The following is a 27,672-nucleotide window of genomic DNA, read 5'->3' as shown; positions in this document are numbered from 1 at the left end:
CTTTTTCATGGTTCCCTTTTTCTCTCCTTACATGAACACTGATGTTTGGAGAAGTTGGATTACAGTTCCTCCTTGGTTGGAGCACAGCACAATCTGAAACTGAATAGGTAGCATTTCCTAAGAACTAACAATACATTAGAACTTCTTCAAAATATACCTAGGATTCAGAGCAGCCAACAGATTATACGTATTCTTGTTCTCTGAGGGAAATTTGGACAGTACAGTAGCAGAAGGCCCTGACATTGTGTACAAATAATAACATATACTTCACATATTTACAGTAAACCCATGTACACACAGTGCAGAGACATTCAGATTCCTTTATTGATCCCAGGGGGAAATTGCATGTTATGCTCAAGCATGTTATGAATTGCCATTAAAATCAAAACATCAAGCCAAAGAATTCACGTTTAGTAGTGTGTATGAGTGAAGGACAAAATACAGAGCACTTCATTTAGATATCAAGGTTAAGACAAGTTCATTTCAGATTAGGTCAAATTCAAAACTAGGATGGCAGGCCAACAAAGCCAATTTCTATCTTTTGCTATCACATATCTGGTATTTCACATAAAGTTCTCTTTTCTGTTTTCTTTCTGTGGCCAGTTCTCAGCTATAAATGTGAACTGACGAGAGGGGAACCCTCAGGGCTTGGTTTATGTGTTACACTATATGGCCAAAAGTATGTGGACACCTGAACATCATACTTGCATGAGTTGGAAATCTCATTCTAAAACCATGGACAACAATATGGAATTCACCCTCTTTCTGCAGCAATAACAGCCTCCACTGTTCAAACAAGGCTTTCCACGAGATTTTGGAGTGCGTCTGTGTGAATTTGTGGCCATTCTGTCAAAAGAGCATTTGTGAGGTCAGGCACTGATGTTGGATGAGAAGGCCTGGTTTGCAATGAGTATCCCAGTGGGGTTGAGGTCAGGGCTTTCTGTAGGCTACTGGAGTTCCTCCACACCAAACTTGTCAAATCATGTCCTTATGGAGCTCAATTTGAGGAGGGGTGTCCAAGAACAAGCTTGATTATTGTATTTAAGCTCTGCAAGTATTTTATGGCATTTGGCAGACGCTCTTATCCAGAGTAACTTACAGTTTGATCAATTTACACAGGTGGGTGAAGATAGTGTTAGGAGTCTTGTCCAAGGACTCTTTTTAGTATAGTGTAGGGCAGGGGTGTCAAACTGGATCCAGAAAGGGCCGGTATGGGTGCAGGTTTTCATTCCAACCAAGCAGAAGCCACACCTGATTCTACCTGGTTAGTTAGTTGATCCTGGCTTTAAAAAGACTATCAGGTACAGCTTCTGCTTGGTTGGAACACCAGTTTGACACCCCTGGTGTAGGGTGTTTACCCAGGCTGGAATTGAACCCCAGTCTACAGCGTAGACTTACCCACTACACTATACCAACCACTATGCCAACCAAGCATTCACACTCTTGCTTCATTATTAAGCTGGAAATGGCTAAAATCTTGTAACACCCAATCAGGATTTTTTTCCCTAATGGGATGTAGGTAGGTGCAGTCAAGTGAACTCTCTCACTGGTGGGACTTCAGGAGCTGGACAGAAGTCTTAATCTCTTAGATTAAACACTTATGTAATTAGGAACTAATAATAGAATCAACCAATCATACATTGATTTCCAATGGGCGAAACCAATTTAAGAGGAAAAAAAGGTCAATCTATGCTTTCTGAAAGTCCTTGATACATCACTTACTGGGAATATGAGTGGTAGGCTAACCAGGCTTCAGTCAGTTGTTAGAAATGGAAAATAGCAGCAGCTGCATGCCAGAGCTCTTAACTGAGTCACTGCAAGACTGTAAACGTGTTCATTTAAATTGGCAGTTACACATTTCAAATAAATCATAGAATGTCTCTTACAAGCTTCAAATGTCCATGTTTGAACTGGAATGGCAAAAAATGTTCATATGAATGAGCATCAGGTTAACGTTAACATACTGGAATCCCATTGGAGTGCTATGGAAATTGGCTTTAGTATAGAGATTTTTTCCCCCTTCTTTTGACTTGAGTTTTGACTTTAATGGACCATTAAATGAAGGCCTAGGTCTGGCTCACCATTAGAACTGACACAGTCAACTTCTCCTTCTCCCAGTACGACTAACACATGAGCTTTGATCTTCTCTTAGAGGAATGTGATACCCTGGTGCATCTGGTCAGAAGTCTTGTGACACTGCAAGGATACAAACATCCCTGTTATATCAGGTTTTAAAGAAAAACAATCTGTATGATGAAGTGTTGGGTTCAACTGAGAATTGCTCAAAGCTCACATATGAACTCATGCTTTGTGGTTACGCGTCTTTTGGGTTTTCACATTAATTTGGGATTTTCTGCTGGTCACACGGGCAGTAGTGAAGTAAAATTCCCCCTGATTGTGGTGTGTCATGTGATCAATTTCACAAACCAAAAGCATTTCTCTCCTCAATATGTAGGTGCTACAGGATGAAGCTTCTTACATTGGAGAACTACTTTAATGCTGCTCATATTTCTTTACATAGTCAATGTCAGCTATGAACACTCTAAAAATAAAGGTGCCAAAAGGTTCTTTGGAGTGCTGCCACAGAAGAAACACTCTTGAAACCACCCAATTAGAAGATATTTTAGGGGAACCAAAATGGGTTGCACTGTAACATCTCTCCAGAAGTTTAAAACCATTGCTTTTAATTAAGGGACATGCACACATTGCCACCTACATTTGGCAACAACACCCACCAGTGTTCAATGACTGTCAACACTGCTCATTTCTCTGATGTGGTACTCATCATTTTACTATTAATGCCTTCAATTAAACCTCAAACAACAATTGAGGGTGGCAGTAAATCTAAAAATGTAGATTGAGGGACCTAATCTGTGTTTTCAGTAAACACACACACACACACACACACACACACACACACACACACACACATTGTCTAAGCCGCTTCTCCTTCTGGGTCGTGAAGGAGGGTGCCGGAGCCCATCCCAACTGTCATTGGGCGAACAAACAGTAAGCGTGTACTAAGAATACTCTTTGAATAATGTTCCAATGACCAGTAAATAACCAATATATTCCACCATATTTCTCTCTTGATGTAAACTGGGCGATCCTAATATTGAGTAACGCTTCCATAAGCATTCCCAATTACCAATCACAAGGATGACGTCTCTTGCCCCGCTTTAGAGTCAAAGGAACTTAGCGAGCTCAAGCTAACTCAGCACAATGAAAAGCTAGCAAGCTAGACTGTTATCGTTATGCAACCATTGTTCTTTTGTCCATTCCTACACTTGCATGTTGCTTCATAGATTCGTCTGTTCGTCTGTGACTTTTTGGTCCAATTACTTCCACATAAACGCTGGATTATGATTTTAGTTCTGCATGAGTGGGGAAGACTGTACGAGCGTTAGACGGTCAAGTCAATCAAGCTGCTCATTAGCCACGTCCACACTATTCTCAGACATGTCTGATCAGCAGTTTGTAAGTCGTGTTTTATCATATGTATTTCTTATATTTTTCATTCAAGCTTTGCTGATGTTTAATATATAACACTCAAGTTCAGCATCATATAAGCAATTTTCATATTTTAAAGTTCCCTGGACGTTTTGCCTCAGCTTACGTTATTAGTGTAGCCTTTTTCATCTCATATCTTTTAGGCAGTAAATGGCTGCTTTATGAAAAGCTATTTAGCTGAAACCAAATGTGATTTAAACTCATTAAATCTACAGAGTGTAAAATGAGCTTGAGCTTAATGTTTATAAGTGCCCTTACTGTGACATGTTCAATGTGGAATAGCTGCACTTTGCCTGCTATGCATGGTGCAAAGCTACTCAACGTGTCCAGTGGTCCAGAGTGGGGGCACTATATGGTGAGGAAGCAATATAGTATACAAGTAAATGGTGTTGCAGTGTGAGGAACCCATCTACACCTTGTAGTACTGGCATAACTGGAAACCAGGCCAACATTATAGGACTTACATCCGCCATTAGCTGGATCTGTAACTTACCATACAGACATGCTACACGGAGAGCAGCAGTGTTATGGTTAGTGTCTGGCTGGTCTAAAGTTTACTGCTAATGCTATTCCTCTGCTTAGCTTTCAGTTTCTCCCACTGATTTCTTTCCATTAAATCTTTGGATTCTTTTTTTTTTGGACTGTGTTTGGTTAGATCCGTTGTTCCGAAGTTCCGTTGACTGGTTAATCTCAACTATATATTAATTACAGGAGTAGGCCAATGCAGCAGCTGTCTTAGAGCTAATGATAAAATCTGTGGCCTCAATCTTCCTTTCCTAGGACTGATGCTAAGCCAGAGGACAATTGGGTGTCTTAAAGTGCAACCAGTAAATTAAAAGTATCTGGCCAGATGTTTTGAAGAAGCCAGCACTTGTTGCAAATGAACCATGCGATTTTGTGGCTGATGACTGTACCAATCTGTACAGACTCACAGAGATTTTTGGTGGTGTAATCTCTCACATGGCTTTCACACAATGCTGACTTGTAAGATAACCAAATGATTCTTCCTGATCTAAGAGCAAACCTGAGAAATGTGGGCAATTTTATCTAGCACAATCAATGAGAGCTCACTGAAATTCTCAGTGCTACTCATGACTGTACGTATGAGGCAGTGCTGCTTCTCCAGAGCACTGAGTGGAGGAAATGCAGGTAGGTTTCTTAAGCCAGCACTTCACACACCACTGTGAACAGCACGGGCTAAATGAGCTTATTTCGAGGGCCTGCGTTTCCTGGCCGAGGCCAGAAATAGAAGACATTATTAATTCACAGGAAATAGAAAGGCCAGGGGGAGGGCGGCGTTTCACTGTGGGCTTCCAGAGTGCGCTATTGTTCGGAGGGATCCTGCGTAGCGATGATGTCATTCGGTGTGCTACGGGAGCGTTGAATTCAGTGTTTAGGAACAAGACCCCATCCCTCCTCAACCAGATGCAGACCAGGAACGAAAAATCAGCCTGAACGTTAGGCTTCCCAAAGCCTCATAAGACATCTAGCAGCTATTTTATGCTATCATGTGTTGTATTTGTTGTAATGAAACAATGAAATCATGAATATTCCATTTGAATATGTTGTGTATTTGTATAAAATGCTCTTATTCACTTTTAACTACTGGGTTCAGCACTGAAAACCTTATCTCTGGCAAACTGGTGTCTGCTGAAGGAGGTGTTTGTCGCTGTCCAAAAAACATGCATCTCCATTTTTGTAGATTTTTCCACATCATTTGAATATGGCAGAAAATTTGTTGGCAAATGGACAAACAGAAATGCTCCAAAATCACTTGGAATTAAACCACTTTGCATTAACTTGCATTAAAAATGACAAAGGTTTTTGCCTTTTCCTTTTAAAATGACTGTGTAGGACATACATGTTTTTCTTTGTATAGTGACAATTCCCATTTCTACACTTTTTCTTTGTGTTTTGATATCAAGACATGGCAAAAACATGGCAAACACTGCACACAACAGTAAGTTCTCATCTAACTGTCATAATAAAATCACTTCTACTTACACACACTAATGTAGCGTTGATTCAGAACTTTGAATCTGCACTTTTGACACAATTCCTCCTCTTGTTTGTTGGAGCTATGAGTGAGAGATACTTAAAATGTTTGATGAGAATCTCAAGGCGTTTACACCATGGGGGACCTACAAAAAAACAAAAATAAACAGATTAAACCACCAGGAATATTCACAAACGTCTGTGGTCCATCCATGCTGCCCCCCATCCTTTTATATGGTTAGTGAGGGTCAGAGAGTGAAGTCATGAGATGAGAATGAAGACCCTTCTTGCAGGAAGCTCTGAACGCCAGGGGGCTGTGAATGAAACATGCTTTCTCACTGTACAGGAGCTTCCACTGCTAAACTGGGCTACTGACATCATGTTACACGCTAAACAATTGCTCAAAGAACATACATTTTTCTTTTCTTTTAGATTTTTTCCCCTGAAGTCAAGTTATGACCATTTGTGTAGGGTTATGTACCAAATACCGTAATTTCATGACCATTTTCAACCAGTCTTTGTCTCTTAGAATTTAAAAGGCAGTTTTTGTTTCTGTGCTTTTAAGACTGATATATGTAAGTGACCTCTGTTGTGTTATCTGGCTAAAAACACTCCATATACCTTCAGTGGGAATGGGTGGAGCTAAACTGTTGTAGGCTGAACCGGCCGATATGGATGATTCTACCAAATCGATTCAAAGTCAGAGCTGAAAACACATTTTGAGCAAACTGCTCACCATGTGGTCATGAGGGACAGGGATACTGTCTCACTTCTTGTTCTGAAATGCAGGGGTGTGGCTAAAATAAAATAATAAAATAAATAATAATAATAATAAAAACCCATGGACAGTTTTTGTTTTTTTTTTTGGGGGGGGGGGGGTTGTCACCCAATTTTCTCCCTAATTTAGTCATTTCCAATTCCACCCTCTACTTAGGACTCCCCCAATCACACACTACTACTAACGCTAGGAGGGCGAAGGCTAACACAGGCATCCTACACCCCCCAAAGAGAGCGAGGCCAATTGTGCTCTCTTGGACTCCCAGCTACGGATGACTGTAGCATCACTTACCTATAGCGATCTCCTGATGGTAGGACCAACGCTTAGACGGTTGTGTCACTCGGGAGCCAATGGGAAGAAGGTTGTTCAACAAAACTTTAAAAGAAGTCAAAAATATATCTTTAAAAACAACATTGAAAAAATGTACTTGTTGCCTTAAGCTTATATAGATGATATAGATCCTTGTAAACATCTGAGGTCTGAATAATTTATTCCTTTTCATTTTTTATTATTTTTCTGCAATTAATATCCAGCAGAATGGTTCGTATATTGAAATGTGCAGCTTTTGTGACATCACAAAAACAATAGCTTCAAAACAGGCTCTTTTTTCTGCTTATTTTCCACACATGGACCATGTGGACTGGGCACTGAATGAAAGTTTCTAAAATTTTTACATGTTTACATACTATATTAACCTGTTTATTTTTTATTTTTTAATTTTTAATCATGATATCTGCCCTTTAAAGAGTGTATGACCCAAAAACAATTACAGTAAATCATCGCCTGCTTGAACTTTACTAGTCTCATTTGCCACTTGCAATAAAAATAAAATGTTATAGCTTTCATTTGTCACTGGTAGCTGATTGAAACAAGCAGACTCTGCCTCTGTGACTCTGTGCAGACTCTGTCCTGTCAACCTTCAGTAGCATCTTTATCATCTATTTGCAACTAGAGGAGATATTTTGTTATGATTAAAATTTGACGAAATGTTCTTGTTTTGTGTACAGTTTGTTTTGTTAACAACTGTCTTTTATTTCTTTATTTTGCCATATAAAAAAAAACACAATAAAGACAGACCTGTCGATAAAGAATATCAATCAAACCTGGAGACGATTAATTACACAATGGCATATTGGATCACACAGTTGTGTAATTACATTAAAGCATTAAATCTGTGAATTGAATCTATAACACAATGACTGTAATCCAACAGCCAGCCATGATTCAATAAACGCTCAGTGAAAAGAGGCTTTGTTGATGCAGTGTCATTAAAGACAATAGAAATATGAAAGCTTTTAAGGTATAACTCTTGGGAGTTGATAGATTGACATCAGAGAGCTGAAATATGATTGTACAGCTGAAATGCTTCAAGCAATCATGCCCCAATCGATCCTAATGACAGTGAGCCGTGAGACAGATTAAATTTAAATCACATACATTGATGTATATGATTAAATGTCATCTTTAAAGAAGCAGTCCTGCTGTAATTCCGCCTACATGCACTGCCTGTTCTTTCATTTTTTATCATGCTTTCTTTGAGCCAGTGGCTGCCAGTCCGTCCAGTCAAATCTGATAGAGGGCGCCTCCAAACAAGAGTAAATAACATAGTATGAGAAAAGACTGGATGATTAAACTGGTTCACACCTTCAATGGAAGCTTTAATTTCACTAATATGTGTTATTTCTGTTTCTGTAGCAGCTATTAGGCACATCTAGTTACTGCTTAGCACAGCAACAACACGTCATTCACTTGCATTACTAATTACACTACATTTACAATCAAACAACACCGCCAGAGCAGTGCTGCAGTTGGTCTGCAGACTGTTTGGTCTGATCAAAAGTGGTGTATTTGTTTACAGTGTTCCGACCGGATTCGGAGTTTTCGTACAATCATCGTTAAATTTTATTTCATTTTTATTCGCCATTGAAAAGAATGAGGGGCAAATCTTTATGCATCTTCTAATATCATGATGATACAAGTTGATTAACAACACTCTGTTAACCACATGGGATACTAAAATCACCACCTAGCAACCACCTAGCAAATTCCTAGCAACCATCTAGGATAACATAGCATCCACCTAGCAACACTCTAACAACTATTTAGGATACTACAACCACCAAGTAGCAACATTCTAGTAAAGACCTGGGATACCATAGCAGTCATCTAGCAGCAGTCTACCAACCACATGACATACCATAACAACCATCTAGCCATACCCTAGCAACCACCTAGCAACACCTTAGTAACCACCTGGGATACCATAGAAATTGAGCAACTCCCTAGCAATCACACCAGATACCATAAAAACCAACTACAACACCCTAGCAACCATCTAGCAATGCCTAGGTTACCATAGCAACTGCTTATCAACACCTTAGCAACCAACAAAAAAACATAGTAATCACTGCTCATTTTCTTCAGTTCCGATTGAACTCCATATCGTCAAGATTATTGTCTAGAATCAACTCTAGAATCAAATCAAATCAATCGAAAGTGACTCCAATAGGTCGAACAGATTGAGCTGAACTTGGAAGTGAACACACTTTCCCTACATTTTGCGTAGGAATACCCAGCTAAGAGGCAATTTACTTTTAAATTAGTTTTTTCCTAGTCTGAGTTTGGAAATCAAGTACCTAAATTTAGTTTAATGTAGCATTAGTCACACACATTCGAGACAGCCTGTGCAGGCTGTACTGACTCATCATTCATTGCAACACAGTCACAGCATCTCCAAAGCCACCGCATCTCCAAAGCCACAGCACCTCACCTTCTCATAGCTGCTTCTGCAGTTTTTTGAATGGTTTTGAGCTGCATGTGAAGGATTGTGGGTGATTGAAGGACATATTAACTGGGTCCTCTAATTTTGAGCCTAGCAGCCTTTCGTTTGCTGAAATATCTACAGTTTTAAAAAGCACATAAATATGTAAATACATATCTAAATGCATTTACTCAACAGAGAGAATCTTAGTCAACCAAAGTGCTGACTGACTACAAGCATGATTGATTAACTAGCTGGTTTAGAAGAGACGGGCCTATGAAATGGAATCCGGTTCTGAGCAGCAGAGGATGGGAGGCTGTTCTGGAGCTGCTTGTTGGATTGCCGGGCTTTGCTGGCTGGCTGTAGTGCTGCTCCTCCATTAGAGCGCTGAGAGCCAGAGGAGAGTGTTTCTCCTCTATTCTTCCCTCCTGCGTTTCTTACATAAACCTCCTCCACCGTGTTTGGGGCCTAAAATTAGCCGAGCTCAAATCCACTGCGATTTCACGCACTCCCACCTCTCAGCCCCTCACTTCCTCTCTGCCTTAGCCAGATCAAAGCTACTCGCTCCTCTCTCTCTCTCTCTCTCTCTCTCTCTCTCTCTCTGCACATTGAGAGTGTTTGGAAGGTGATGAGTCAGCAGAGAGAGAGAGAGAGAGAGAGAGAGAGAGAGAGAAGGAAAAAAAGAAAGAAAACGAGAAGGGAAAAAAGAGTGAATAAAGAGAAGGAAAGACATGGGATGAGAGAAGGTAAAAAAGACAAAGGTAAAGCGAGAGAGAACTAGAGCGAGAGAGAGGGTGAAAGGAGGAAAAAAGAGAAAGAGGATAAAGAAGAAGAAAGAGGGAAAGAATAAAAGCAAGACAGGGAACAAGAGAGATGTAGAAAGATAGAGAGAGAACACAAGAGCGAATGAGAGAGAGAGTTGAAGGAGGAGAGAGGGGAAGTATGGAGACCCGCTGGGGATATCCTGTATTCATAAAAATAATGAGAACAAGATAATTAAGCCGTGCACTTGACTTAGTAAGACGTGGGAAACAGATCCTAATGCGTGGCCCGGTATGATCTTGTTCCCACGTCTTATTACGTCGTAGCCACAACTTAATAATCTAATTCCCATGCCTTACTAAGTTGTTGCCACACATTCCAACACGTTAATATGGAGTGGGAACACATTATTTTTATTTTTACAAGATGTCACCAGCAGGGCTCTGTAGGAGAGAGAAAGGGTCGGGTAATGAAAAAGTGAAAGAGAGAGATATATAAAGATAAAACAATAGATAAATAAATAAATAAGGAGTAGGGACAAGAGGAAGAAAAGGAGGGAGAAAAGGAGAGAAAGAAAGAGTGAAAGAGAGGAGAAAAAGAGCAAGAAAAAGGTAGAAAGGTATAGTAAGAGAGAAAGAGATAGACAGAGGGGGAGAAGTAAAAAGGGAAAAGAGGAAGAAAGAAGAGATAGAAAGAGGGTGAAAGAGAGAGAAAGACAAAGGTAAAGTGAGAAAGAAAGAAAAAGAAAGAAAGAAAGAAAGAAAGAAAGAAAAAGTGAGCAATAGAAAGAAAAAGAGAAAGAAGGGAAGAGAAAGAAAGCATTAAAGAAAGTGACAGAGAGAAGGAAAGAGAGAGACAAAGAAAGAGAAAGCAATTGAAAAAAGGATGAGGAAAGATGGAGGCAGATAGAAAGGGAGAGAAAGACAGTTAAAAAGAGAATGAACAGAACAGACCGAGAAAAACAGAGAGAGAGAGAGAGAGAAACTCAGTTTCTTTTTACTTGAGGCTGCTGTCCAGTCCTGTTGAGGAGTGTGCGAGTGGCCGGAGTCGGTCTGCTCTGCATTCGCTTCTGTCTTTTTTCATAAATGATACAAAATCATCACGTGCTACCATCAGCAGTCAGTGATCAGCACAGACAACTGTCTGATTAAACTAGTGCCTGTGGTGTCTGTGGAGGGCCAGGGGCCAGAACAAGACAGAACAGCTGGACATTTGCTAGCTAGCAATTAGTTAACCTTCCATTTTCACATCCCTAGTGTACAATGAGACATTTGGATTTCAGATTTCAGGATATCAACAGATATTGTACTCTTTAAGTACTGAAATGGCTTCAATATGAGGCAGACTTGCTTTTAAATGACTTCCTTCAAATAACTCCTTCCAAGGGACATATGTATAGTGGCTGTCAAATGTCTTATTATTACTATTTTTTAATACTTATTTTACAACATTGCAATTCATACTTTGTTACTATACTTTGTTACATCCATCCATCCATCCATTTTCTAAGCCGCTTCTCCGTCAGGGTCACGGACTTTGTTACATATCATGTTAAAAAATAAGGCGCTTAAAATTTAGTTTTCTCACTGGAAACTTTCTTGCAGAGAAGATAATAAATGGCGACTGTCGGCCCAAAGAAAAGATCTTCAGAGAGTCCGTGTGTGTGCGCATGTGCACACTATGGGGTGTGTATGTTGTGGGGGGTGGGGGAGTGGTGTCAGGGGGTCCTGTCGGCTCAGATTTGGGTTTTTATCTCCCTCTTACGGCAGACACATGCAGCGCTGCAGCGTGGATTGGCAAATTGGTTTGAAGAGGGATGTGATGCGAGTCTCGGAGAGGATGACCTACTTTTGATCCTTTGCTCCCCCACCACCACCGCCTCTCTCTCCCCCACTCTCTCTCTTTCTCTTCCTCTCTCCTTGTGGTCTGCTGGAGGAAGCTGAGGCCTGCACCACTGCACACTCTGCATAAGAACTTACTCAGGCCTGCAGGTGCATGCTACAGCCAACCGCCACTGAGCGGCTCAGGTTCTTCTACATTCATCAGGAAAGCCTGTCTTTCTCTCTCTCTCTGATCCATTATTCATCCTCAGTGCAATTTCATGTTATGGGTGCCTCTATAGATGAATATAGAATATAGATATATATATATATATAGAGAGAGAGAGAATATAAATTATTAACAAACTACCTGGTCAAACTCCACTGATTCACAAAAACACTAAGCTTAGGTTTTGGACTGAGGTTAAGGTCAGCATGAACGCTAAGCTGAGGGCTGAGGGAAGGTGAGGTAATATTAAATGAATAACTTGGTGAAAAATTAAATTTCACACAATTTTCCTCTTACCTTAATAGTAGTCAATCAGCCAAGACTTTTTTTTTTATCTAAATAGGTTTACATCTTAGTTTTGTACTGTGCTATGAGGCTAATTTAGCCTGTAATAGCAACACGTCACAAATTGCATGAATTAAAGTTCATTTTTACCCTCTACTATAAATTAATGAAATAAAACTATAATAAATAATCATTTCTAAAGACCTTTCTCCTTAAAAATTCATCACATTTGTCATTAGTGTACTACTTCTTTACAAACTTGTTTGTCGACCTGAGGTGAAAAAATGGCTACGCTGGTAACATTAGCTTAGGTAACATTAGCATTGGTCTGTTTATCTGAGACTGACTTTCTTTCTCTCTATACATTTTAAACCACATGGCATCAACTTTGGCTTTCTGTGGTCTCGGAATGTCTTTAATTTAATGTAGTAATGGCAAAATGATGAGTGGTGCATTGAGACCATTGTAAACATTTCAGCCAGTTTCCAACTAGTCTTAGCGCTAAGCTAACATTGGTGTATGTGAACACTTGGTCATTCTATGAACTGAATAAAACCTGGTAAGGCTACCACTTGTACTCACAATCATAGATGTATCTAGCACTTTCAGAAGGCCTAGCAAGAGTGATGGTTTTATCACAAAAAGGGTTCCACCTGTTGTGAGTCAAAACGTGATTGTTGGTTCTACTAACACGTTCTATTTATTATGGTAGTTAATCTTAACGTGTGAGGCTCCAACCCTGGTCCTGGAGATCTACCTTCCTCCACATACTGCCACTCCTGCTTCAGATAATTAACTACTTCAGAAGTTCCTGATTGGCTGGGACAGATGGATTAGTGCAGGTATGTCAAACAGGGGACCTTCCAGGCCAAAGTGCTGAAGATATTAGCATTTATCCTCCTTCACCACTCTGAATTCAGTTCATGAAGGCCTTGCTAGTTAGCTGATGAGCTGAATCAAGTGCGTCTAATGAGGCAGTGTGCTGACATCTGCAGTGCTTTGGCCCACGGGGACTGGAGCCTAACACATGTATTAGTGTTGGGTAAGGCGGTGAGGCAGCATGTTAGATGCAGTTTGGAACTTCTATGAAACTTCACAGAAAAGTAAATCTCCTGGAGGTGGATTGGTGACCACTGGTGTAAGGCCTTCAGTCCAGGCCAAGCCAATGAGAGAGCCAGCTTGGCTGTGTCTACCTAGGTACTACAGGAAAGCATATCTTGATGGGACAATTCTACATTGTGTGCTTCAAGATTTTAACCCTTTCTAATCAAAAGTAAACAATGCATAAAAGTATTACAACAAATATGACGCAAAATAAATAAACGTAGCAAAATATTACAGACTTATTACTATTTTTGTCGTTCCCAGAAATCATTAGCCCTAGGCTTAGAAGGCCCTGAAAGTTCCATATAAAAATGGTTAAATACACTATATTTCCAAAATTGTTCACTCACCCACCCAACTCATTGAATTCAGGTGTTCCAATCACTTCCATGGCCACAGGTGTATAAAACGAAGCACCTAGGCATGCAGACTGCTTCTACAAACAGTGAAAGAATGGGTCGCTCTCAGGAGCTCAGTGAAGTCCAGCGTGGTACCGTGATAGGATGCCACCTATCCTAAGTCCAGTCATGAAATTTCCTTGCTACTAAATATTCTTTGCTAGAGGTCACCAACTTTCTGCAGAGTCAATCGCTACAGACCTCCAAACTTCATGTGGCCTTCAGATTAGCTCAAGAACAGTGTAGAAAGCTTCATGGAATGGGTTTCCATGGCTGAGCAGCTGTATCCAAGCCTTACATCACTATGTACAATGCAAAGCGTCAACTGCAGTGGTGTAAAGCGTCACTACTGGATTCTAGAGCAGTGGAGACGTGTTCTCTGAAGTGACGATTCATGCTTCTCCGCCTGGCAATCTGATGGACAAGTCTGGGTTTGGTGGTTGCCAGGAGAACGGTACTTGTCTGACTGTAATGTGTCAAGTGTAAAGTTTGGTTGAAGGGGGATTATGGTGTGAGGCTGATTCAGGAGTTGGGCTCAGCCCATTAGTTCCAGTGAAAGGAACTCTTAATGCTTCAGCAGACCAAGAGATTTTGGACAATTCCATGCTCCGAACTTTGTGGGAACAGTTTGGGGACGTCCCTCTTCCTGTTCCAACATGACTGCGCACCAGCGCACAAAGCAAGATCCACAAAGACATGGATGAGCGAGTTTGGTGTGGAAGAACTTGACAGAACTTGCGTCCTGGCCTCAACCTCATAGAACACTTTTGGGATGAATTAGAGTGGAGACTGTGAACCAGGCCTTCCTGTCCAACATCAGTGTCTGACCTCATAAATGCACTTCTGGAAGAACGGTCAAAAATCCCCATAAACACACTCCTAACCCTTGTGGAAAGCTTTCCCAGAAGAGTTGAAGCTGTTATAGCTGACATCATACTAAACCCTATGGATTAAGAATGGGATGTCACTCAATTTCATATGCATGAGAAGGCAGATGACTGAATACTTTTGGCAATATAGTGTATTTTGGACACATCATTGCTGTTCTGTGCTTACACAAGGTGACAGGTTATTCCTTTTCTTGTCACCACAGTCTGATTCAGTCCACAGTGACACAGAACATCTTCAGAAATCACCCGCACTGCCGTGCCCCTACACTGACCTAATTATCCTCTAACAGCCGCTAACAGATTTCTCAGCAGGAAATCAACAGCCGCTAATGCTCTTCAGAAGATCACTGATTACAGATTCATTACTGGACTCATGCAAGTGACACAGGGAGACACTTAAGAGTCTTTCAACGCAATGTCTCACCCTAATCGCCTCAAAAACATTTAGACGGACTGAGTCCTGAAGTGGCAGAAGATCTGAGGTAGCGAGAGACCATTAGTGTCAAAGGCTAAGGTTTCAGATGGTTTCTTCTTAAGAAAAGACGACTATGGGGATTATGTGGTGAAAATTATGCTGTGAATTAAACCAAACCCACAGAAAAATAAGTGTTACTTTGTCTTCTTGGCTGGCTCTGGGGATACGCACCATTTTATGGATGTGAAAAATGAATAGGAAACAGCCTCAAGAACAGGGGAAAAGTTCAGAGTTATGTGATGCTTTCTCCTCCTGCCTGGGAGTCATTCATGATCAGGTTGAAGTAATGGGACAGTTGTACCTGCCAAGCATGTTATAGTGAGAAGAATATAGTGAATGTTTTATTTTCTCTCTTGTTACTGAGACTGCACTGTCGACTGGGGAGCATTAGCTGCTATGAGAAAAGCAAAATCTCTGTGTCATTTCCCATTTTAATATCTACACAGATGGTGCATATAACCTGCCAAAAAAAGATTTCAGACAAAAACACCTCTGATGATGGGTTGTTGTTTTGTACAAACTCAATTGCAAAAAAATTGGGACTGTATGTAAAATTCTGCTAAATAGAAAGCTGTGATTAGTAAATTTAGTTTGACCTGCATTGACCTAAACTATGCCTGCATATAATGAAGTACAAGCATATAATAAAGTACAAAGTATGACATTGAAGGCTGCATGTGGTTCCGCAGCTGTAGACAAAATATGCAAAATATCTGCCGGTTCAATTTTTGTCTTCAGTCTCCAAACCATTATTAAGTGCTGTTAAAAGGAAAGATGAACAAACTGCTGTCCCAACTTTTTTGAAACATGTTGCAGACATCAAATTTGGAATAAGCGTATATTTACAAAAAACAATGATGCCCATAAGGTAAAACATAAATTATCATGTTTTCAATTGGATGTTTTTGGAATAAGTTTTGTACATATAAAGCCATCATTATGGAGCAGTAAGGGAAGTGCCAACCAATATGACACTGGACTGACCCTACAGTGCACTTTGAAGGGTCCTGTGTATTGGGGTGCCAGCTTTTGGGGCTTGACTTTGCCAGACTCTTTGTGCAGGGTGGAAGGATGGTGTGGGAGTTCAGCTATCAGATATGTAATGCTAGCAGTGTGGTTTCTCAACATTAAACTGTCAACTATAATCAAATACATTATTTATAATCGGTTGATTGGTGTAAAACTATTAAGTATTTATGAGCTAGACAATAAAACCTCACATTTACAGTTACATTATGAGGTAAACTGTCTTTGTAACCTTTCTAAGGCCTACTTGTAGCACATATGTTTGATTTAATCAGTTTAAAATGGATGGATGTAACCTACATATAAGGTTGGTAACACAACATGCTAACCAACACAGTCCAAGCTTACATGTTTGGTCTTTGCTACAAAGTGCAAATTAGTGTAAATTTATCCTGGTCCGATCTGAGATGATGTAAATAAGCCCACAAGAAATGCGCTTTGAAACACTGACCTCTGCAATCTAAATGTAGGCCAATGATGCATGCTAATGCCTCTGGTGTGCCACATGTCATTACATTTTGACCTTGGCTCCATTCTTGCGCTAATCATGTTAGAGCAAACCTAATCACATAAGCAGTCTTAAAACGCCATACAAAGCCCACTGACTCTAATAGGCAGCATGTAAACTATAAGAGGCCTTCAGCATCCAAACAGCAATGTCAGGGCTTCTGTAGGCTTTAGAAAAGATGAAGTTGGAGTCGTGTTGAAGCCAAGAGTCTGTCAGGGTCAGAGTTAGCGTAGTTGGAAGGATTACGAAGAAGAAAGTGTGTCTTTCCAGAGAGGCAGAAAGCATTTCAGTGAACAGACCAGAAGATCAAGCCTGAATCCAGAAATCATCCTTATTTTAGACTGTTATGGTGTGTGGTAAAATACTTTTAAAGTGATAGTTTGATGAAAATTTTCACATGTAGTTCATCAGCCAAGACATGTTTGGATTCTAAAGTTTACTTAGTTTTGCATTGGAGCTACAAGGCCGATTAGCTAACAAAAGATGGAAGCACTTCACCAAATTTGCAGTTTAAAGCAAGCGAGTGAGACATGCAGTTTGCATAATTCAGAATTTCTAAGTGAAAATATGCTGCATATTTGTTTGCTGAATTCAACAAATGGGAAAAATAAAACATAAATTCAGCAAACAAGTGGAAATTGTGAGCTTAGATTAGCAATGAATTACCATATTTGAAGCTGCACTATCTAAGCTTTGAGGATTTGGAGACCTCTCTGGTGGAAATGTGTAAGCAATGTGTGTTGCTTGTAGATGACGTGTTAACTTCAACAAAGCTACAGGTAATTTGACTGCATTCAAACTTTTGCATATAACAGTATTCGGAAAATGGATGTCAGCATTGGTCCAGAATTTCCATATCAGGACAAAGGGGAATAACATTAGAAGAAGGTACAGATAGATTCATAACATTCCCTGTATTACTTATAGCATGGGTGCAGATGCAGGAACTGTTGTTATGAATGTGATGATGTGGGCTGTGCTGGGGGGGTTCATTCAACATTTACAGAGCCAGAACTGAAATAAATTCACACTGGATGTCTGGCATTTTCTGTCATTTGACCTGTGGGATGGCATTTTAGTCTGCATGTGCATCCTTTGGCAATGTGAGCAGAGGTTTTCTGCAAAAAACAGCGAGGCGTGCAGCGAGTGAATAATGCAAGCTTGCATACGCTAATGTGCTACAGATGAGCTTAAACCAATTACCCAGAAGACTGTCAATAAACAAACATGCAGCTGAAAGTGCTTTACTGTGTAAGCTCATAGACATGATTTCACAATGTCTCTTACTCTGCAGGACGATAAAAATAGATGATTGTAAAAAGGAGTATATACAAGCTTTGCCTCTTCAGGTGCACGTTCGGAGCGTTTTTTTTAGGGAAGAAGTAGGTCAGGAGAGGCTGCAGGCTTATTCAGCTGCTTGTCTCAGTTCCTTACCGCAACACACACAAACGCACACACACAATTTAAAAGTGTGACAGAAACACTTCTCTGGAGCTGAGCAGAAATCTGACAATCTGGCAGCTGGGTTTGAGGGGTTTGTAGTGAATATGCAATATCTGTAAGAATAAGGAGTTTCTTTCTTTTCTTATGTTACTGCCTCTTTCTGATATTCATGATTGGAAACGGAAACCCTTAGGAAAGAACCCCCCCGGATCTCCTTGAGATCTCTAAGAGCCCTCCAACTTTTAATGCTGTGAATAACTATTCAAATCTTTATCTGGGCCACAAGTATCATTTTTCAGTCCTCATTTTTTGTATCACTATTTCTCTTAAAGATTTGAAAGAGAATCACCATTATTGTCTTTCTGCAGGCCCCTTAGTTGCCATTCAGTCTGATGGACAAGTCTGGGTTTGGAGAATGCCAGGAGAACGTTACCTGCTTGACTGCATTTTGCCAACGGTAAAGTTTGGTGGAGGAGGGATAATGTTACGGGGTTGTTTTTCAGGGGTTGCCCTAGGCCCCTTAGTTCCAGTGAAGGGAAATCTCAATGCTTCAGCAGACCAAGACATTTTGGAAAATTCTATGCATCCGACTTTGTGAGAACAGTTTGGGGAAGGCCCAAGATCTTGGCAAGCAAACTTTAAAATGAACTTAAATATGATATTTTTATTATTAGAATATTGTAAAAATAATACAAGATTATTCAATCTATTTTTTGACATTTTCTAACTGTTTTAAAGGGCACATTATAATCTAAATTTTTTTTGTGTGGTTTTATGTACCAAAAGATTTTCATAATTAACATTTACATGCCCCTTAGAGTTAAACAGGCTGTTACTGTGCCATTAAGACCGATCTTCTGATATCCCTCAGCTGATACACTCCTTGTAACTTCATGAGTGGGCGTGGTTAAACTGCTGTAGGCTGAAGAGGTGGATATATGTAAATGAGTTGATTCTTGTGATATCATAGAAACAATAAATTCAAACTGGACTGTTATTTGCAGTTTAGTTGCCATATATGGACTGTATAGGTTGGGGAGTGAATGGTAAGTTTTAAAATTTTGACAATATTTACATATTACTTCAAACTTCTACTCAAAAACGTGTTTTTTATGGTATGGGCTTTGAGTCATTTTTTCATTCCACAATACTATTTTTGCACTATTTCTTGAAAAAAGTTAATTTATCTGCTGAATAAAATTACTAAAACAAGCAAAATGAGTAGAAATAATAAACGTTTCTTAATATATTCTTACAACAATCTTGAAAAGAGAAATATGAGGTATTTAAAACACATTTAAGATGATTTCACTTCCCAAGATATCGTTGTTTTTTTTTTGCAGTGTAGTAAGTGTTCAGTCCAATAACTGTATAGTCTGCAGTTCAAGGGGTTAAACAGGTCTGAAAGATGTAAACGCTGTGCCTTTGACAGGGTTGATGCTCCTGTTGTGGCCCACTAAGGAGGAACGTCAGCACCTTTTTGGATCTCCATAAGCCCAGCGAGCTCCACTTGACCTCAGCTGCTTGCTGAAATCCCCCTGAGCTCCATCACACTCTGGCAGGTGGTGGGGGAGGAGACACCATCTGTGCCTATAGGTCACTCCCTGATTCCATCAGGTCACCTTGTGAGTGAATGAATGATTTACACCCCATTAGGCACAAAAGGCACATTACAGAAGTGCTGGTTTTACTCCATTTCTGTGATTTCTGCTGTGACAAGCATAGATCCACCTTAGTGGGTCACGAACATGAGCAAATAAAGTCAGCAAATTTGCCCCAAGGCCAAAGTGCAACATCAAAGCATGTTGCGTCCCTCAGCATCTCAATACATCACATATTAATGCACCTGTATAGCCTCCAAACTTGTCATGTCAGATATCATATGTGACTGTCAGCCTCCTTACATGCACTTAATGGCAAAGTCCTAAGTGAATAATGCATGTTCATGAAGTGATGTGGAAAACGTAAGTGATATTGCTCTATGTTGCCTTGATTTCATTTCACTTGCCTGAAGAGCGAGGTATGGTACTGAGCTACAGCCTTCATCTCTTTTATTTGTAGTCAAAATGGCTATTAAGCACCAGTTTCACAGGACATATTTCTGACGAGATTAGATATAAAATACTCCACTTGCATAAGAAGGGAGAAAGTCAAATGAAAACAGGTGAAAAAAGCAAGAGTTTCCAAAAGTGGAGTTAGAAAAAAATACTAAAAGATAAAGAAAATGGGACTCCTACTAATCATGCAACCCCTGGTAGACCACCAAAACTGTCCACCTCAGATAAACAGCACTTAAAGCTTTTATCTTAAAGCCTTTGCCGGAATCCATCATGTATATGTGTTAAGCAGTATTCTGTAGTACACCATTATGTCCCTAAGCCTTATCAGTTTGACGAATTTCAAATTTGAAACAGTTTTTTGTTCATCAATGCTTTTTCACTACAATACCCAGCATGCATACCGCAAACGTATAATATACAACCACTTGGAACCTACGGAAGCTTTAATGCTTGAGGAGTTCTTTTCATTTGTTTTGTTAAGAACTCAAGTTATTTATATAATTATCTTGACAAAACATTTGTTGTTTTCTTGAGAGTTTGAGATATTTATGCCATTAACATGACATTACGAATGCTCTCTCTCAGAAAAAAACGATGCCTGTTTTGTTGTGATGATGATACTCGGCATCTCTAGATAACATGAAAATAACTTGTCACAGAAAAACGGAATAAAATGCAAATTCATGGCAACCAATTCTGACCGCTAACCTGGCCACTGAGCTGTAGGCTAAGAAATACATCAAAGTTAGCATTAATGTAACTCACATCAGTCATCAGATAGATCTGCAAGGAAAACAGTGATTTTATCTTTATCCAGCACACAATGATTGCATTACACAAGTTTTAACCCTTTTAGCCAAAGCAAAGGAGCCAAAGTGAGGTCAATCTAGATAGTCAAGTATGCTACCTTGCTACCTGTAGCTTTTAGCATGTTGGCCTTCTCATCTGACAAGTCATTTCAGTGGTTTGAGTAATCCTTTCTCTTCACTGTAATGATGATTTGAAGACAGTTACTACAGTTCTATGGCTGAAATAAGAAAATTAGTTTGCTAATAGTAACTGTGACACTGCTGCCTTCTACCTCTATATATATACACTGCTCAAAAAAATAAAGGGGACACTTAAACAACACAATATAGCTCCAAGTAAATCAAACTTCTGTGAAATCAAACTGTCCACTTAGGAAGCAAAACTGACTGACAATCAATTTCACAGCTGTTGTGCAAATGGAACAGACAACAGGTGGAAATTACTGGCAATTAGCAAGACACACTCAATAAAGGAGTGGTTCTGCAGGTGGGGACCACAGACCACTTCTCAGTACCTTTCTGCTTTCTGGCTGATGTTTTGGTCACTTTTGAATGTTGGTGGCGCTTTCACACTCGTGGTAGCAGGAGACGGACTCTACAACACACACAAGTGGCTCAGGTAGTGCAGCTCATCCAGGATGGCACATCAATGTGAGCTGTGGCAAGAAGGTTTACTGTGTCTGTCAGCGTAGTGTCCAGAGGCTGGAGGCGCTATCAGGAGACAGGCCAGTACACCAGGAGACGTGGAGGAGGCCATAGGAGGGCAACAACCCAGCAGCAGGACCGCTACCTCCGCCTTTGTGCAAGGAGGAACAGGAGGAGCACTGCCAGAGCCCTGCAACATGACCTCCAGCAGGCCACAAACGTGCATGTGTCTGCACAAACGGTTAGAAACCGACTCCATGAGGATGGTATGAGGGCCCGACACACAGATGGGGGTTGTGCTCACAGCCCAACACCGTGCAGGACGCTTGGCATTTGCCAGAGAACAACAGGATTGGCAAATTCGCCACTGGCGCCCTGTGCTCTTCACAGATGAAAGCAGGTTCACACTGAGCACATGTGACAGACGTGACAAGAGTCTGGAGACGCCGTAGAGAGTGATCTGCTGCCTGCAACGTCCTTCAGCATGACCGGTTTGGCAGTGGGTCAGTAATGGTGTGGGGTGGCATTTCTTTGGAGGGCCGCACAGCCCTCCATGTGCTCACCAGAGGTAGCCTGACTGCCATTAGGTCCCTTGTGAGACCATATGCTGGTGCAGTTGGCCCTGGGTTCCTCCTAATGCAGGACAATGCTAGAGCTCATGTGGCTGGAGTGTGTCAGCAGTTCCTGCAAGATGAAGGCATTGAAGCTATGGACTGGCCCGCCCGTTCCCCAGACCTGAATCTGATTGAGCACATCTGGGACATCATGTCTCGCTCCATCCACCAACGCCACGTTGCACCACAGACTGTCCAGGAGTTGGCGGATGCTTTAGTCCAGGTCTGGGAGGAGATCCCTCAGGAGACCATCCGCCACCTCATCAGGAGCATGCCCAGGCGTTGTAGGGAGGTCATACAGGCACGTGGAGGCCACACACAATACTGAGCCTCATTTTGACTTGTTTTAAGAACATTACATCAAAGTTGGATCAGCCTGTAGTGTGTTTTTCCACTTTAATTTTGTGTGTGACTCCAAATCCAGGCCTCCATTGGTTAATAAATTTGATTTCCATTGATGATTTTTGTGTGATTTTGTTGTCAGCACATTCAAATTTGTACAGAACAAAGTATTCAATGAGAATATTTCATTCATTCAGATCTAGGATGTGTTATTTGAGTGTTCCCTTTATTTTTTTTGAGCAGTGTATATATGCAAAGACATTCTAGATAATGGGGTCATTTCATATTCAAACAGACAGACAGACACATGCTGTTTTTATATAGCCTCTATTAATTGGTAGTGTTTATGCTGGAAAGCTGAAGTTGAAGGGTGAAGTAGAGCAAAAAAAAAAAACTTAAACTTAAATATGAACAGTTTTATTTTGAGACAAAAAGATGTTAAGAGTTAACATAAAAAGTTTAAGCACTGTTACATTTCTGAAAACTTGGGGAATTCAAGGAAAGTTTAATTGAGTAACTGAAGGCAATAAGAAGGAAAAAGTACTTAACTGTGAATAGATTTCAGAGGAAGGTAGCCATGTTTTCATCCAGGGAGGAAAACAGGAGCCTTTATTTGGTGAGTTTTCTTAGTGAACTTGATTTATCAGTCTAGTCAGGCTTTAGCAGAGCTCAGTAACACTGAGATTAATAACTGATCATCACATTGATTTATCAGTCTACTCAGGCTTTAGCAGAGCTCAGTAACACTGAGATTAATAACTGATCATCACATTGATTTATCAGTCTACTCAGGCTTTAGCAGAGCTCAGTAACACTGAGATTAATAACTGATCATCACATTGATTTATCAGTCTACTCAGGCTTTAGCAGAGCTCAGTAACACAGATTAATAACTGATCATCACATTGATTTATCAGTCTACTCAGGCTTTAGCAGAGCTCAGTAACACTGAGATTAATAACTGATCATCACATTGATTTATCAGTCTACTCAGGCTTTAGCAGAGCTCAGTAACACTGAGATTAATAACTGTTCAACACATTGATTTATCAGTCTACTCAGGCTCAAAGCCATTTATTGAGGTCTTCTTTATAGTATGTTGTGTACGCTGTACAAAAAAAACTTAAACAAGCATTGATGGTGTTTCTTTAAAAGATGGTGTTTTTTTTTTTCAATTTTGTGCCTTTATAAAATGCAATTTGGACTCAATACAGGTACTTAATTTCTGTATTCTGAAAACATATTCCCAATACTTGTATTCCATTACATCCCAACCCTGTAAATTGCTTCTTATGGATTATTGATTATTCTGAGATTTAAAAAAAAACATAGTATAAAGCTGGAATTTCCCTCCTCCAAAGATTTTCAAATCTCTGTATCTCTGTCAGAACAATTTCATTTTTTCAGCCCCTGATCAGTAGTCGCTTTACTGCTAAACCGTAATGACAATGGATTTTCATTTTAAGACAAAGCCATATGGTTCTAGTAAAAATATTTGCTTGTTGAACACGCAAGATCAAGAAAAGGACACTCTCTGAATCATTTTCCAAACTGAATGCCAACTGCATCCACACAGGATGTGTGGAATGTCACTGGGGTGCAGTGAATCAATGACTGTGCTGCGGAGTTAAAGGCCATAGTACACAATGCCTCTTTCATCCTGTCACCCTATGATCTCCAACTCCAAATGTCTATTGAGTTAATTACATTTCATGTACCGTTTTGTCAACACTGTTGTTCTTATTCACTCAAATCTACCCTCACATCCCGCGCCTGCCTGGCCGCCGAAGGATTACCAGTTGTCTGTTTGCATTTACTAATGGAGCATTTAGCCTATGGACTTGTACTAAACCACTTTAAAGCCCTCAAACGTTTGATTAAACAGTAGATTTGATATAGGCTAAACCTAAATCAAAGAGATGTGCTCCAGCGTTCTTTCAGACACCACAACCCACATTTGTATCCAGTCTAACGTGAGAGGGATTCTCTTTGCACATTGCAGAGTGGAAAAGTGACTCTAAATACATGTTGGTAAAGGAGTACTGTCTCGCTTATTGCCTTTGTGTGTTACAGCAAAATGCAGCCTAAACCAAAAGCACCATCTGGTGTTCACTTGTGAAAAAGCACCAGAAGATAAAAGAAGAAAATGTTGGGAGTTCCTGCTCATCGCTGCACTTTCTCTTTTACCCGCAGAGGTGGGAAGAATCATGTATGTATTCCTGCAGGTGACCAGCTCCAAATAAGAGGGTCTTAACTCTAAATGGATTTGTTTTTCTGTTAAATGTGTTTTTATTGGTCTAATACAAATTTATCTAAACAGACTTTACTATAGGCTTTACGTTTTGTGCTCAAGTTAAAAAAAATCTGTACATTATCTTTAAACGGCTTTAGACCTGCATGGCTGGTCACCACCATATGTTGTGTTTTAGATGCTGGAATGCTGGATGCCGGAGGTTATTAGGCTGATCACCACCATGACCAGCATATGTTGCATTTTGGAACTTGGTGTGCTGGTCAACCAGCATGCCAATGCTGGGTGACTAGCTAAACCAGCATCAGACAGCATGAATCTGCCTGAATCAGCTTAGACCAGCTAGATTAAAATGTTGGTCTTTTGATCTAAACAACAGTTTTATGTTTCAAACTTTTTACTCTACACTGTACCTCACTGTTACTGGTTGGCAGTTTTCTTTATGTAATTCTACTGTTAATACATTTCATGAAAAATTCACTTATCAGTTCAATTAACTTCTGAAAATCCTTCAGGTTTTATTTTCTCTCTCATCTTCTGCTTCAGTCCACTGCTGCATCTACAATCCCCCGAGCAGGAGTCCAGCACAACACTGATGCTCGCAAATTACTGAATACATGATTAGTTTGCTCATCCCTCAAAAGAGCTCAGAAACACTGAGATTAACAACTGGCCCATTGCCTTAATTTATTTATCAGTCTACTCAGGCTTTAGCAGGACCTTCAGTGTTCTACAGAAGTCATTAATTGTAGGTCCTCTTTAAAGATTGTCTGATGAAAATGTTTGCTGCCGGTTGTAGTTAATAAACAAGCAGTGATGGTGTTTCTTTTGAAGATCGTATGTTTTATTAAGTGGGCAAGTATTTTCAAAGTTTTCTCCTAAAGAGGTAAAAATGAACTATATTCTGAATTCTGACCTCAAAAAAAAAAAGAAATTGGACTAACTATAGATACTGAATTTCTGCATTCTGAATACATATTGCTACTACTTCTATTCTACTACATCCTAATCCTAGTACAAAGGTTTTAGGTTAGCATCCATCAACAGACAGTTAGACTCTATTTCTTCTCCTTTTCAGGTTTTTTGGTCTAAAATAAAATGCTAAAGTCCAAAGTCAGAAGACTGAAATAATCACAAAGTAGTGCAGAAGTTGTCAACAGAATGAAATTAAACACACAAAAGAATTAGTAACTGATTAGCTCACTAATATACTTGAGAAGAAGTAAAATTATTTATTTGAAAATACTCAGGAGAGCTCAAATCCATCAAAATGTTGCTAAATACATGTACTTGGCTATGTTCACAAATGGTTGCCAGTTTATAACATACACTTACACTTTGCACCTAAATTCTTTTTTTCTAAATTTTATCAACATTTTTTAAAAATTCTTTTTATTTTGTTTTGTTGTAAATAGTCTAGAGATTTAACTTTAATTTTTATTATTTATAATGTTTATACTGTTTCCCCTTTTCTATTACTGACTGCCTTACTTCTATTACTGTGCTGCTGTAATACTGTGAATTTCCCCACTGTGGGACTAATAAAGGATTATCTTATCTTATCTAATCTCATCTTAAATTCACTGGCCATTTTATCAGAAACAACCATATATATATATATATAGTGTTAGAATTTTGAAAAACTGGAAACAAAGAAAAGTTTATAACAAGATTCTGCACTATTTCTTTGTGACTATTGTTCAGACTCCCAGGTGGATTTGATCTACTGATCAGAGGTGTTTGTACAAACTTGAGACAAACGAGCACGGGTTGCCATTCAAGTAAAAAGGACCAAATATACACATATACGTGTATATTAAGTCATTAAGTGATACTTTTTTGAGCCCACAAACGGGGAAATTCCACCTCCGCATGTAACCCATCCGTGAAGTGAAACACCACACACACACACTAGGGGCAGTGAGCACACTTGCCCGGAGCGGTGTGCAGCCCTATCCACGGTGCCCAGGGAGCAGCTGGGGGTTAGGTGTCTTGCTCAAGGACACCTCAGTCATGGACTGTCGGCACTGGGGATCGAACCGGCGACCTTCCGGTCACAGGGCCAGACAGAACCTCCTTTTTTTTTTGATTATAGGTATATGTATATGTATATGTGTGTGTGTGTGTGTGTATATATATATATATATATATATATATATATATAGACGTATATGTGTATATTTGGTCCTTTTTATGTACACACACACACACATAGCAAGACTACAATTGCTACTATTGTGAAATAGAAGCATTTACCAGCAGCAACAGCTGCGCCACAAAGCAGTAAACCACGCAAGCTCAATAAATGGGGCTGCTGAGTGCTGATGCACACAGCGTGCTACACTCTGTTGCACCGCTCCTTATAACTGCCCATGGTTTTGGAATGTCCAGCAGGCTCATGTAGGTGTGATACTTAATACTTAGGCCCACATACTTTTGGCCTATAGTGCATAATTCAGTGTCTGCATACAGTTGTCTCTATCAATTTCATTTTTTAAAACACAAGCTAACAAAAAAGTGTAGGAGTACCTGTTTGTATGTGTATATCAGGCACAACAGCATTGCTGTGGTTTCCACACAGTTTCAGTGTCATTCCTGGGTTGAGGGTGGTCTGTCAACCAAAAATATCCAGCCAACTTTGGAAACTGACCACTGAGGAAGTGCTAGAGAAACTGCGCATGGAAAAAGACGAGCTACTGTCTACAAAGTGTACCAACAAGGTTGCAGTTCCATTATCTTCAATTAAAAGTTAAGGATGGTTTTTTCCTCATCCTGTAAAGTTACAGTACCTTTTTGGAGATGCGAGGTTCTGTTCAAATGATACGTTGCCTAGTTTTCTTATTGTCTTTACCTGCAGTGAGGTGAATAATTTTGGGTGATGATCTAATCTCGCTCGATCATCAAGCTACTGCTCTGCGGTCAGACAGCCCACAGCAAACAGCAACACAGTCTACTTCACAGCACCTG

General features: G+C 40.0%; 1 long non-coding RNA gene across 1 annotated transcript; it reads right to left on the bottom strand.

The window, feature by feature from the left end:
- LOC108433361 lies at positions 1 to 27,672 on the bottom strand. The gene is made up of 5 exons (XR_001858288.2): positions 27,495 to 27,672; positions 27,235 to 27,377; positions 6,575 to 6,658; positions 5,515 to 5,651; positions 1 to 2,196 (listed from the first exon to the last, which is right to left on the bottom strand). It is a non-coding gene; the product is annotated as an uncharacterized LOC108433361 (long non-coding RNA).

The sequence above is a fragment of the Pygocentrus nattereri genome, chromosome 9 (genome assembly GCF_015220715.1).
Source record: "Pygocentrus nattereri isolate fPygNat1 chromosome 9, fPygNat1.pri, whole genome shotgun sequence".
Lineage (NCBI taxonomy): Eukaryota > Metazoa > Chordata > Actinopteri > Characiformes > Serrasalmidae > Pygocentrus > Pygocentrus nattereri.
The sequence above is the reverse complement of the archived record's forward strand: the minus strand, read 5'-3'. Positions and strand labels throughout refer to the sequence as shown.